We start from the raw sequence: 12,064 nt of genomic DNA on the forward strand, positions 1-12,064 counted from the left end.
CAACCTCCAACTCCTGGGCTCAAGCGAGTCTCCTGCCTCAGCCTCCCAAGTAGCTGGGACCACAGGCGCCCGCCACAACGCCCGGCCACTCCTTGGTTGCAGCCGTCATTGTTGTTTGGCGGGCCCCGGCTGGATTCGAACCCGCCACCTTGGGTGTACATGGCTGGCACCCTAGCCACTTGAGCCACAGGCACCAAGCCTATTTTTGTTTATTTTATTATTATTATTATTATTTTGAGATAGAGTCTCATTATGTCGTCCTTGGTAGAGTGCTGGCCTTAGCCTCCTAAGTAGCTGGGACTACAGGCACCCGCCACAACACCTGGCTATTTTTTGGTTGTAGTTGTCATTATTTGGCTAGCCCAGGCTGGGTTCCAACCCGCCACCTCCAGTTTATGTGGCTGGTGCCCTAGGTGCTGAGCTACAGGCGCAGAGCCAGTTTTCCTATTTTTAGTAGAGATAGGGTCATGATTATTGATCAGGCTGGTCTCGAACCCATGAGCTCAAGCTATCCACCTGCCTTGGCCTCCCAGAGTGCTAGGATTACAGGCATGAGCCATGGTGCCCAGCCTCAATTTTTTTTTTATTACAGTACAATATAAATAAAATTTACTATTACACTTTTATATATAAAACACACAGGCTGGGAGTGGTAGCTCATGCCTGTAATTCTAGCACTGGGGAGGCCAAGGTGGGTGGATTGCTTGATGTCATGGGTTCGAGACCAGCCTGAGCCAGAATGAGACTTTGTCTCTAAAAAAAAATAGGCAGGCATTGTGGTGGGCGCCTGCAGTTCCAGCTACTCAAGAGGCTAAGGCAAGAGAATATCTTGAGCCCAAGAGTTTGAGGTTGCTGTGAACTGCAATGCCACAGCACTCTACCAAGGGCCACAAAGTAAGACTCTGTTTCAAAAAACAAAACAATACAAAACAACAACAACAAAAACCCACACAACTGAATGGCATTAAGTACATTCACAATGTTATACAACTGTTATCACTATCTGCTTCCAGAACTTTTTCAAAATGCCAGTGGGGACCCTGTACCTTTCAGGTAGTCACTGAAGTATTATGTTCTAAATTTAATTAGGTAAAGTTGACAATTCAGTTCCTCAGTCATACTAGCCACTTTTTAAGTGCTCAGAGGCCATAGTGGCTAGTGGCAACTGAATAGCACAAGACTAAAGGAAGAGAATTAGAGGCCGAGGAAACAACAAATACAAAGCCTTTGTTGTAGGAATGCAGTTTTTCAAAGAACAGCTAGTTGGCCAGTATAACTAGAGTACAATGAGAAAGAGGCAGACAATGTGATCAGTGAGGCAGCCAAGAATCAGCTACAATGTTTCCCTGAAAATAAGACCTACCCCCAAAATAAGCCCTAGCAGGATTTCTATGCATTTGTTAATTATAAGGCCTACCCCAATAATAAGACCTAGTGATGGGCATGGCTATGCAGCTTATCTGCATAGCTACGCCATGCATTTCAGCATGGAGAATAAGACATACCTTGAAAACAAGCCCTAGGGTATCTTCTTGAGAAAAAATAAATATAAGACAGTGTCTTATTTTAGGGAAAACATGGTAATAAATAGCCTTCCATGTCATAGTGAAGACTTTAAATTTATTTATTTATTTATTGAGACAGAGTCTCACTATATCATCCCCAGTAGAGAACTGTGGCGTCACAGCTCACAGAACTCTGGGGCTTAAGCAATTCTCTTGCCTTAGCCTCCCAATAAATTTATTTTAAGAGTGATGGAAAATTTTATTTTATTTTATTACTTTTTGAGACTGAGTCTCACTTTGTCGCCCTCAAGCAATCCACTTGCCTCAGCCTCCCAGAGTGCTGGGATTACTTATAGGCATGAACTACCATACCTGACCCAAGGAAAATTTTAAAATTTTAGAATCATCACTGAAGGGGTTCAAGAATGAAGCAAGAAGACTACAAAAGTCATTATAGTATTCCAAGTGAAAGATGATGATTCTGGAACTAGGGATGTAGCTGAGATGATAACTGTTTGGATTCAGGATATATTTTGAAAGTTTAATTTATTATATTTTCCAATCTAACTTTGGTTATGAGAACGAAAATCAGAAAATTTGCATTCAGTGAGGGGGAGAACACTATGGGAGAAGCAAGTCTGAGAGAAAATTAAGAGTTTAGATTTGATTACATGAAGTTTCTTTTTTTTTTTTTTTTTTGAGACAGAGCCTCAAGCTATCCCCCTGGGTAGAGTGCTATGGCATCACAGCTCACAGCAACCTCCAACTCCTGGGCTCAGGCAAGTCTTCTGCCTCAGCCTCCCAAGTAGCTGGGACCACAGGTGCCCACCACACTGCCCAGCTATATTTTGGTTGCAGCCATCATTATTGTAGTCCTAGCTACTTAGGAGGATGAGGCAAGAGAATCGCTTAAACCCAAGAGTTTGAGGTTGCTATGAGCTATGACACCACAGCACTCTACCCAGGATGACAGCGTTTTTTTTTAGTAGAGACAGAGTCTCACTCTTGCTCAGGCTGGTCTCCAACTCCTGCCTCAGCTTCCCAGAGTGTTATGATTATAGGCATGAGCCACTGCTCCCCAACGGGTGTTAAAGTTTTATTTATCTTTGAGACAGAGTCTCACTTTGTCACCCTGGGTAGAGTGCTAGGGCATCACAGCTCGCAGCAATCTCAAACTGTTGGGCTCAAGTGATTTCTCTTGCTTTAGCCTCCTCAGTAGCTTGGACTACAGGCACCCACCACAATGCCTGGCTATTTTTAGAGACAGGATCTTATTCTTGCTGAGGTTGGTCTTGAACTCCTGAGCTCAAGCGATCCACCCTCCCCAGACTCCCAGAACGTTAGGATTACAGGTGTGAGCCACTGTGCCTGGCCAGGTGGTAGTGTTAAAATTTTAAATTGTGAAAGGATTTAGGCTTACTACCAGTAACCTTTCTAAACTTATTTCTAAACTTAACAACCCTAACAATAACATTGCCAAAGGAGGTGGTATAATGATCAGAATGGGGACTTGAGACCTGATTGTATTTCTTTTTTCTTTCTTTTTTTTTTTTTTTTTGAGACAGTCTCACTATGTTGTCCTCGGTAGAGTGCTGTGGCATCACAGCTCACAGCTCATAGCAACCTCAAACTCTTAGGTTCAAGCGATCCTCTTTCTTCAGGCTCCTAAGAAGCTAGGCCTATAGCTGCCAGCCAACATGACTGGATAATTTTTCTATTTTATTTATTTACTTATTATATATTTTTTGAGATAGAATCTCACTCTGTCGTCCTGGGTAGAGTGCCATGGCATCACAGTACACAGCAACTTCAAACTCTTGGGCTTGAGCAATTGTCTTGCTTCAGGCCAGAGTACCTGGGACTACAGGCACCTTCCACAACACCAGGCTGGTTTTTGTATTTTTAGTAGAGATGATCTTGTTCTTGTTCTGGCTTGTCTTAAACTTTTATCTGAGCTCAAGCAATTCACCTGCTGTCTCAGCCTACTAGAGTGCTAGGGTGATAAATGTGAGCCACCTGATTATATTTCTTACTAGCTGATTGTGTCTTTGGATAAGTCATCTGTGTTTTTCTTTCTTCCTTTTCTTTTTCTTTCTTTTAAAAATTTCAGTGTTTTCAAGGGTGCATATGTGAAAAATACTACCTACCTCACAAGGTTGTTGGAAGAACCAAAATACATATAAAAGTACTTTGTAAGTGGCATATTTTAGTCAAGTTTTAGAAGCTGAAGTTTCGAAATAATTACTTTTTGGAACTTTTTCCCAGAAATATTTTGTTTGTTTGTTTTTTAGAGACAGACTCTCACTTAGTTGCCCTTGGTAGAGTGCTGTGGCATCATAGCTCACAGCAACCTCCAGCTCTCTGGGCTTAGATGATTTTCTTGTCTCAGATTCCCAAGCAGCTGGGACTACAGGCATCCACCACAACACCTGGCTATTTTTTTTGTTGCAGTTTGGCTGGGGCCAGGTTGGAAACCACCACCCTTAGTATATGGGGCCAGCGCCCTACTCACTGAGCCACAGGTGCCGCCATTCCCAGAAATATCTTTAACTTTATCTCATTTAAAATAACTACAGTAATAATGGGGGTAATTATTTAGCCTATTGCTCTGTTTTCCATGATACACACTGAATAATCAGTTATTATTCATTGATTTCCATTTAGCTTTTCAGGAACCTATTATTGTGGACTATTAATGGTTCTGTGCTGTGTATAAACCAGCTCTCAATAAATGTCACATTCAAAGCATTTTTACACTAGAAAGATTCAAGGTGCAAATCAACTCAGAGCTCTGACAGGATCTGTAGTATTAAGGTTTTTCAAAATACTCAGATGCTCCATACTTTGAAATTGAAACAGATTCACAAGGGCATATTATTTCTGCTTACCTCTCAGCCTCCTGTCATCTTTCCCTGCTGCTCAGAAATATTTCCCCAATGGCTCAACACAATCTCATCTTTGGACTTTTTCGTTTGTTGTTTTATCTAGACACTCTTCCCTTGCAATACCAACTCTTTGTGTCTCACTTAGATGTCATCCATATTATGAAAACCTTCCAAGATCCCCTCACCAGCACCCTCCTGTACATCTCCAGTGCTTGTCATTCCACGCTGTGTGGTCACTTTATTATACCGCATTTAAATTGTCTGTCTTCAATAGACTGTGAACTTGGCTCGGTGCTCAAGCACAGTGCTTACTGCGCCAGCCACATACACTGAGGGTGGTGGATTCGAACCCAGCTCAGGACAGCTTAACACCAATGACAACTGGAACAAAAAACAGGCGGGTGTCGTGTGGCAGATGCCTGTAGTCCCAGCTACTTGGGAGGCTGAGGCAAGAGAATCGCTTAAGCACAGGAGCTTGAGGTTGCTGTGAGCTGTGACACCACAGCACTCTACCGAGGGTGACATAGTAAGACTCTGTCTCAAAAAAAAATAGACTGTCAATTTTGGGAGACAGTGTCCGTGTCTGCCTTGTTCACTGTTGTATCTCTCGCATCTAGTATTTTATTCAATGAAGTTTTTTTTTTTAAAGACAGAGTCTCACTCTGTCACTCTGCGTAGAGTGCTATGACATCATGGCTCACAGCAACCTCAAACCCCGGGCTTGAGCAATCTTCTTGCCTCAGCCTTCCAAGTCGTGGGGCTACAGGCGGGGGCCAATACACCCCGCTAGTTATTTCCATTTTTAGAACGGGATCTTGCTCTTGCTGAGGCAGGTCTCGAACTCCTGAACTCAAGCAATCCATGCACCTTGGCCTCCCAGAGTGTTGGGATTACAGGCATAAGCCACAAAGCCCAGCCTCAGTATTTTTTTTTTTATCGAATGGTGGCAGTTGATTAGAACTTTAGTCAAAGGATAATACTCTTCCAACCACTAGTCTTAGTTTTTTTTTTTTTTTTGAGACAGAGCCTCAAGCTCTCCCCCTGGGTAGCGTGCCGTGGCATTACAGCTCACAGCAACCTCAACTCCTGGGCTCAAGCGAGTCTCCTGCCTCCGCCTCCCAAGTAGCTGGGACCACAGGCGCCCGCCACAACGCCCGGCTATTTTTTGGTTGCAGCCGTCATTGTTGTTTGGCGGGTCCGGGCTGGGGATTCGAACCCGCCACCTTAGGTGTACGTGGCTGGCGCCTTAGCCGGTTGAGCTATAGGCGCCGAGCCAGTCTTAGTTTTTGATATTCCATTAGGACTGAAAGTTCTGGATTGATACATTTTCACTTTGTGAAGTTGAGATTCCTTTGACCTAAGCTTACAAATGGGAGCCCATTTGTCTGAAAGATTCAAGTTTTCAACCGGCAGAACTACCGCCGACATTGCGTGGAATCGAAGAGTACGAATCTGTATGACTGATCCAAGAACGACTGCTATGCTCTCTTGACAGTGAGCTGGAAAGAGGACCTACAGGAGCCACCACGATCCCAGGAAAGACGCGCAGGCTTCGCTTTTTCCCTGAACTGGCCAGTCCCTTCCACACTACCTCCTCCAGCGCGCCAAGCCGTTAGTTAGTCCCGCCCCATCCCCTCGGCTCCACCCATCTGACTCGCCCACATTACTAAACCCCAGCTGCCAGGGTGTGAGACGCATTCCTAAGCCCCGCCTCCGGGGCGACGGCGCGCTCCCCCTCCCAGCTCGGCCTAAGCAGTTCCGTTAGCAGCGGGAGGAAAAACCGTCCTTCGGGTCCCCGCCTCTTCACTCCTAACGCTTTACTCCCTACTCCCCCTGCGACCACTACACAGCCGGCTACGGAGGCCCCTAAAGTACAAATATCACCCCCAAGCCCTTGCGTATCCTGATCATTTTTGTCCTTTCTTACTTCATGCGGTCTTAAGGCCATGTGTTCTGTTTTTGTCAGGAATTCAAACTCGAGAGCTGCTTTCGGCGTAAGGAACTTCAGCGCTCTTCAAGGAAGTAAAAGTGATTTTTTTTGTTGTTGCTTCTGTGGCCGCCCGCATTCCTTCCCTCCCACCTCGCGGAATTGTGGCGGGAGGGGGAGGAGGAAGTTAGGGCGCCTGCGCGGAGAGGCCGCTTTCCATCCGGGTCCCTATCCGTGCGGTGCAGCAGGTCGGTAGGCGGGAAATGGCGACTGGCTGAAGGAGCTGGTTCTGTTGCTCTTGCGGGCTAAGCGGGAAAGACACCACACATTGCGCAGTCTGGACCATCGCCGGAGCCTGAGGACACTTCTCTGTCGTCACAGTTAGGTAATCCTCTTCGTCCAGACGCTGCCGCGGCTCCCAGTCTTAGTCCTCCTCCTCTTCCAGGGCCGTCTGCCGGGATCTCCTCCCCTTCTCAGCCCGGTCCTCCAGCGGCTCTGGCGCCTTGGTAGGCATGCACTATTGGCGCCTAGTACGTCCACTATGTGGAGCCACTCTTCTCTGGACTTTCCCCTGGGAACCAAAGGGGCGCTCACTTCCCGCCAGCTTCAGCTCTTAGGCTGCGGCCTGCGTTGTGATTTCTGGCGTTAGATTTCACTTTGCTACCCACCCCCACTCTGATCTCACGTTCCTAGTCCCCAACCCTGTGGTCCCTCTGGGTAATTAAGTTAGAAATCAGCTTTTCTAACCTTTTTGTCTTCTTTGATGTTTTTGGTATTTCATTCTTTCCAGTAGGGTGCTTTTAGGGGGGCGTTGCTGTATCTCATTTCTTGTAAACACCTTTTGGAAATCTGGGAGAAGGGATTTCACTAAGTTCTGTTTATCTTTTGTACAGTTAAAATGTTGAGTTGACAGTGTTACTTTTTCAGTTCAAGAGTGAAGTATAGCTCATGTGGAAGGGCTCTGGTTTCCATAGTGGTCAATTAACGGTGAATCTTTTTATATCCTTAATGCTCGCTGCTTTCTTTGGGTATTAAGTGACTGTATAGCAGGTTGGTTACTTTTGCATTCTTGATCAGAGTTCTGTGATAAATAATTGCATGAGTAAATGGTGTTTATTTACTTCTCACCCTAGTGGTGGCTGCAAGCGTGATGTTAAGTACTTTAAAGTACCTTAGGGAAGTCTAAAGAGAGATACTGCTCGTAAACTTCCCTGAGTTCCTCAAATGAAAAGTACTTGGTACATGTTCCTCCGAGGCAGGGATTTAACTTTCTAATGCTAGTAAAACAGTAACAAGATTAGTGTCTGACGTGGTTATACAAATTAGCGACTTGAAATGATAGATTTATCTGTGTAATTTTCAGATTGCAGATTGCTCTTTATATTCCAGCTCCCCGTTCTTTGCCAAGTTGCAAATTTTCATTCGTGATCCAGCTGTTGCCCTTATAAAAGCGGGACATGACAAGTTAAAGCTAGTTTTATTCATCCGTTTTTTAATTTTTTTTAACATGCAGATCAGTTGTTCATAACAAGTATTGATATTTTTCAGAATTTGTTGAATTTGGAGTCTTTGTAATTGTCTTTTTTCCACTAATCAAATTAAAATTTTAAAAAGTAGTGCATAACCGTTTATATTTATAACAAAAAGCTTTCAGCTTTGTAGTTCCAGCTCTGAAAACTCACTACCGTTAGTATATTAGGATTAAATTTCAGAAGTAAGCAGGAACACACAAATATCACTGTAGTCCTCGTTTGGTAGACTTTGCCCAAGGTCACAAAGAAAGTCAAGGCAAAATGTAGCTACTATGTGAAGCATTCTTTTAAGATTGTGTTGAACTTTGCACTTCTTTTCTACCACCAGTAGAGGTGGGAAGTGGAGATACAGGTATGCTAACTACTTGCTTAGTTAATTTGTTTAAAAAAGGGTCAAATGTGTCATTTAAAGGGATCTAAAACAAAGTTGGTCTAGTGTGGGCTTTGTAGTTTAATGACCTTTTGAGATATTTTATAGCATTAATGTTTATGATAGAATTTGGTATGCAATTAGCTGAGTGAGCATTGTAGACTGTTTTCAGAATTCTCCCAAATTATAGTACATACATCAGTACTGGCGCTCTTTTTAAAATTTTAAAATTTTATTTTTTTTCCTCAGACCTTGCAGGGATGAATCCTGCACTTTTTATACTCTTTTCAGTTTGAGTTGAAAGGAGCTGTAAAAGTTTTAAGTGGCATAGACGTTAACCCTTGTAGACACCTAGCTATATAGAAAATCCAAATAGGATTGCATAGGAATATCAAATAGGATTGGTATGGTTTTTGCGGGGGGGAGAGGGGTTGGAGGCTTTTGGCCAGGGCTGGGTTTGAACCCACTACCTCTGGCTTCCGGCGCCCTACTCCTTTGAGCCACAGGATTGGTATGTTTTACAATATTCTATTCTACATAGTGTCTCTTGGGCATTTCATTTGAGTTAATAATGTTATTCTTTTTCCACTATTAGAAGAAAGTAAAAATTGGGGAAGTTTTATTTTTCCCAAACTCATGTAGCTGATTTCAAGTTTGTGATTTCTGGTCAAGTGTTTTCTTCATGAGATTATTATATAATAAAATCTATAAAGAAACTTGCTCCTGTTATTCAGAAAAAATGTACTGGACTCTAGATTTGTAATTATAGAATTGTCAATTGAGTAAAATGGTATTAATTAATCTCAGTGATAGAAGACTGCTTTGGATTAATGAGATAATAAAGTGGGTTGTCAGAATTTGAAAAAAGTAATATCTGATTATATTTGCTATTTCTCAAGTAAGACATACTAAGTCACAAATACTAAGTGTGCTGAGAGGACTGCATGTATGGTGTGCTCTAGGTAATTTTTTTTGGTAGGTTAAGAAGTAAGTACCTGACCATTTTAACTGGATTGGCTGCAGGGGGTTATTTGTTCTACTTTGAGGATGAGAAGATTTAAGAGACATGGAACTGTATAATTGCATCTTTAATTTCTATTTCCTTAACATTTGCCATGAAGCATATATCTAAGCCAACCATAAATTCACTAGTGGGTATATAACTGCATTAATTTTTAATTAAAACTGTATTAAATTCTAATTGGTCCTACTTATAAGTAGGTAGGCTAAGCAGTTGACTGTGTGGTATAATTTGAGAATTGCCAGTGCTTAACTTTAGTTACATCTCTCTAGTGTTTTATGAAATTCTTTGTAAAATATCCTCTTTGAGATCACAGATTCTCTAGAGAAATTTTAATTTGTCTCTTATTGACAATATTAGCACAGATTAGCTATCAAATAGACTTACTGATACTATATACAGATGAAGAGTTCAGAGAAAAAGATAGAAGAGTTAATTTTTTGTATACTGCTTGTGATTAGGAGAAGTGTGTAATATAAGGGAAGATGGGCATGGTGAGAATAGAGTAATAGCAAGATGCTCAGGCCTTTTGGGAACCTGGCAATTAGGAATAGTGAGAATTAGTGTGACCCCCAAGAAGAATCCTAAGACATTGAGGACAATATTTTTTTTTTTTTTTTGAGCCGGAGCCTCAAGCTATCCCCCTGGGTAGAGTGCCATGGCATCACAGCTCACAGCAACCTCTAACTCCTGGGCTCAAGCGAGTCTCCTGCCTCAGCCTCCCGAGTAGCTGGGACTAGAGGCGCCCGCCACAACGCCCAGCCATTTTTTGGTTGCAGCCATCATTGTTGTTTGGCGGGCCCGGGCTGGGGATTCGAACCCGCCACCTTAGGTGTATGTGGCAGGCGCCCTAGCCGCTTGAGCCACAGGCGCCAAGCCGAGGACAATTATTTTTAACATGAGGTTGCAATAGGTCATTTGACTATAATTAGAGACCCCATATTTTATTGTATTTCATGGCTTTTATATTAGATTGAAGAAAAGGGAATATGTGTAGGTATTTTTTTTCTTCTTTTTGAGACAGTATCTTGCTCTGTTTCACTGCTTAGAGTGCAGTGGTGTGACTGTACTTCACTGCAACCTCAAACTCCTGGACTCAGCCATCCTCCTGACTCAGCCTCCCCAGTAGCTAGGACACAGATGCTTGCCTGTCAAATTTTATATTCTCTTGCCTCAGCTGCCCAAGTAGCTGAGACTACAGGTGCCCACCACAAAACCCAGCTATTTTTTGGTTGTAGTTGTCGTTGTTTGGCAGGCCCTGGCTGGATTTGAACCTGCCAGCTCCAGTGTATATGGCTGGCTCTCTAGCCACTGAGCTACAGGCTTTGAGCCTGTTTATGCTTTTGTTGAAAAAACCTAAAACTGGCTTGGTGCATGTGGCTAAAGCAGCTAAGGCAACAGCCATATACACCTGAGCTGGTGGGTTTGAATCCAGCCTGGGCCTGCCAAACAACAATGGTGGCTGCAACCAAAAAACAGCCAGGTGTTGTGGTGGGCGCCTGTAGTCGCAGCTACTTGGGAGGCAGAAGTAGGAGAATTGCTTGAGCCCAGGAGTTGGAGGTTCCTGTGAGCTGTGATGACATGGCACTCTACTCAGGGTGACAGCTTGAGGCTCTGTCTCAAAAAAAAAAAAGAAAAGAAACATAAAACTAAGGCCAAGTGAGGTGGCTCACACCTGTAACCCTAAAACTCTGGGAGACTGAGGTGGGCAGATAGCCTGAGCTTAGGAGTTCAAGACCAGCCTGAGCAAGAGCAAGATCCTGTCTCCTGTCACTTAAAATAGCCAGGTATTGCAGTGGTGCATGTAGTCCCAGCTACTTGGGAGTCTGAGTCAAGAGGATCACTTGAGGTCAAGAGTTTGAGGTTGCTGTGAGCTTCGACACCATGAATCTACTGAGAGCAACAAAACGAGACCCTGTCTGAAAAAAGAAACCTAAAACTGTTCTAATAGAAGGCACTTGAATACTTCAGAAATGATTGGAATTAAGTTTTTTTTTTTTTGAGACAGAGTCTTGATGTGTCACCCTTGGTAGAGTGCTGTGGCATCACAGTTCACAGCAACCTCAAATTCTTGAGCTTAAGTGAGTCTACTGCCTCAGCCTCGAAAGTAGCTACAGGCGCCCGCCACAACTCCTGGCTATTTTTTTTGTTGTTGCAGTTCTCATTGTTGATTTTAGCTGGCCCAGGCCAGGTTTGAACCTGTTAGCCTCGGTGTATGTGGCCAGTGCCCTACCCACTGAGCCACGGGTGCTGCCCTGGGATTAAGATTTAACAATAGCAATTTGTACAGTTTAGGAAGAATATTTGTCTTCCTTTGAATGAAAACTTACATATTGAGAAATGGTTTGGGAAATAAAAAAGCAAAGATGTTACTAAAAATAAATAAGAGGGTAAATAACTTGCTACTTTATTTCTTATGTTGACCAATTAAAGTAATCTTTAGAGATTTTAAAAGTATATTTTATTAAAAGAGTATATTATGTGTTAAGGAAAAATATCCAGGATACATAAATAACCTTTTCATTGAGGAAAACCTAATTATTTGCCTTAATTTTGTTCTGGTATTCTCCAGAACAAATATGTATGAGTTGAAAATGATTAACCTGGCTTGGCACTTGTAGCTCAGCAACTAGGGCACCAGCCACATACACTCCGGAACTGGCGGGTTCCAATCCAGTCTGGGCCTGCCAAACAACAATGACAACTACAGCCAAAAAATAGCCAGGTGTAGTGGTGGGCGCCTGTAGTCCCAGCTACTTGGGAGGCTGAGGCAAGAGAATCGCTCAAGCCCAAGAGTTTGAAGTTGCTGTGAGCTGTGACGCCA

General features: G+C 43.2%; 1 protein-coding gene and 1 pseudogene across 3 annotated transcripts in view; one reads left to right on the top strand and one right to left on the bottom strand.

Annotated features, from left to right (window-relative positions):
* LOC100942927 overlaps positions 1-4,037 on the bottom strand; it is a 6,797-nt pseudogene extending 2,760 nt beyond the window's left edge.
* A 2,491-nt stretch (positions 4,038-6,528) lies between these two features.
* Positions 6,529-12,064, top strand: part of CTDSPL2 (CTD small phosphatase like 2) — a 98,222-nt gene continuing 92,686 nt past the window's right edge. For all 3 annotated transcript variants that reach the window (XM_003791784.3, XM_023514289.1, XM_023514288.1), the window contains exon 1: positions 6,529-6,702. The gene's annotated coding sequence lies outside the window, so the exon portion shown is untranslated. The remainder of the gene's footprint in view (positions 6,703-12,064) is intronic.

The sequence above is a fragment of the Otolemur garnettii genome, unplaced genomic scaffold (genome assembly GCF_000181295.1).
Source record: "Otolemur garnettii isolate 467f Iridium unplaced genomic scaffold, OtoGar3 scaffold00050, whole genome shotgun sequence".
Classification (NCBI taxonomy): domain Eukaryota; kingdom Metazoa; phylum Chordata; class Mammalia; order Primates; family Galagidae; genus Otolemur; species Otolemur garnettii.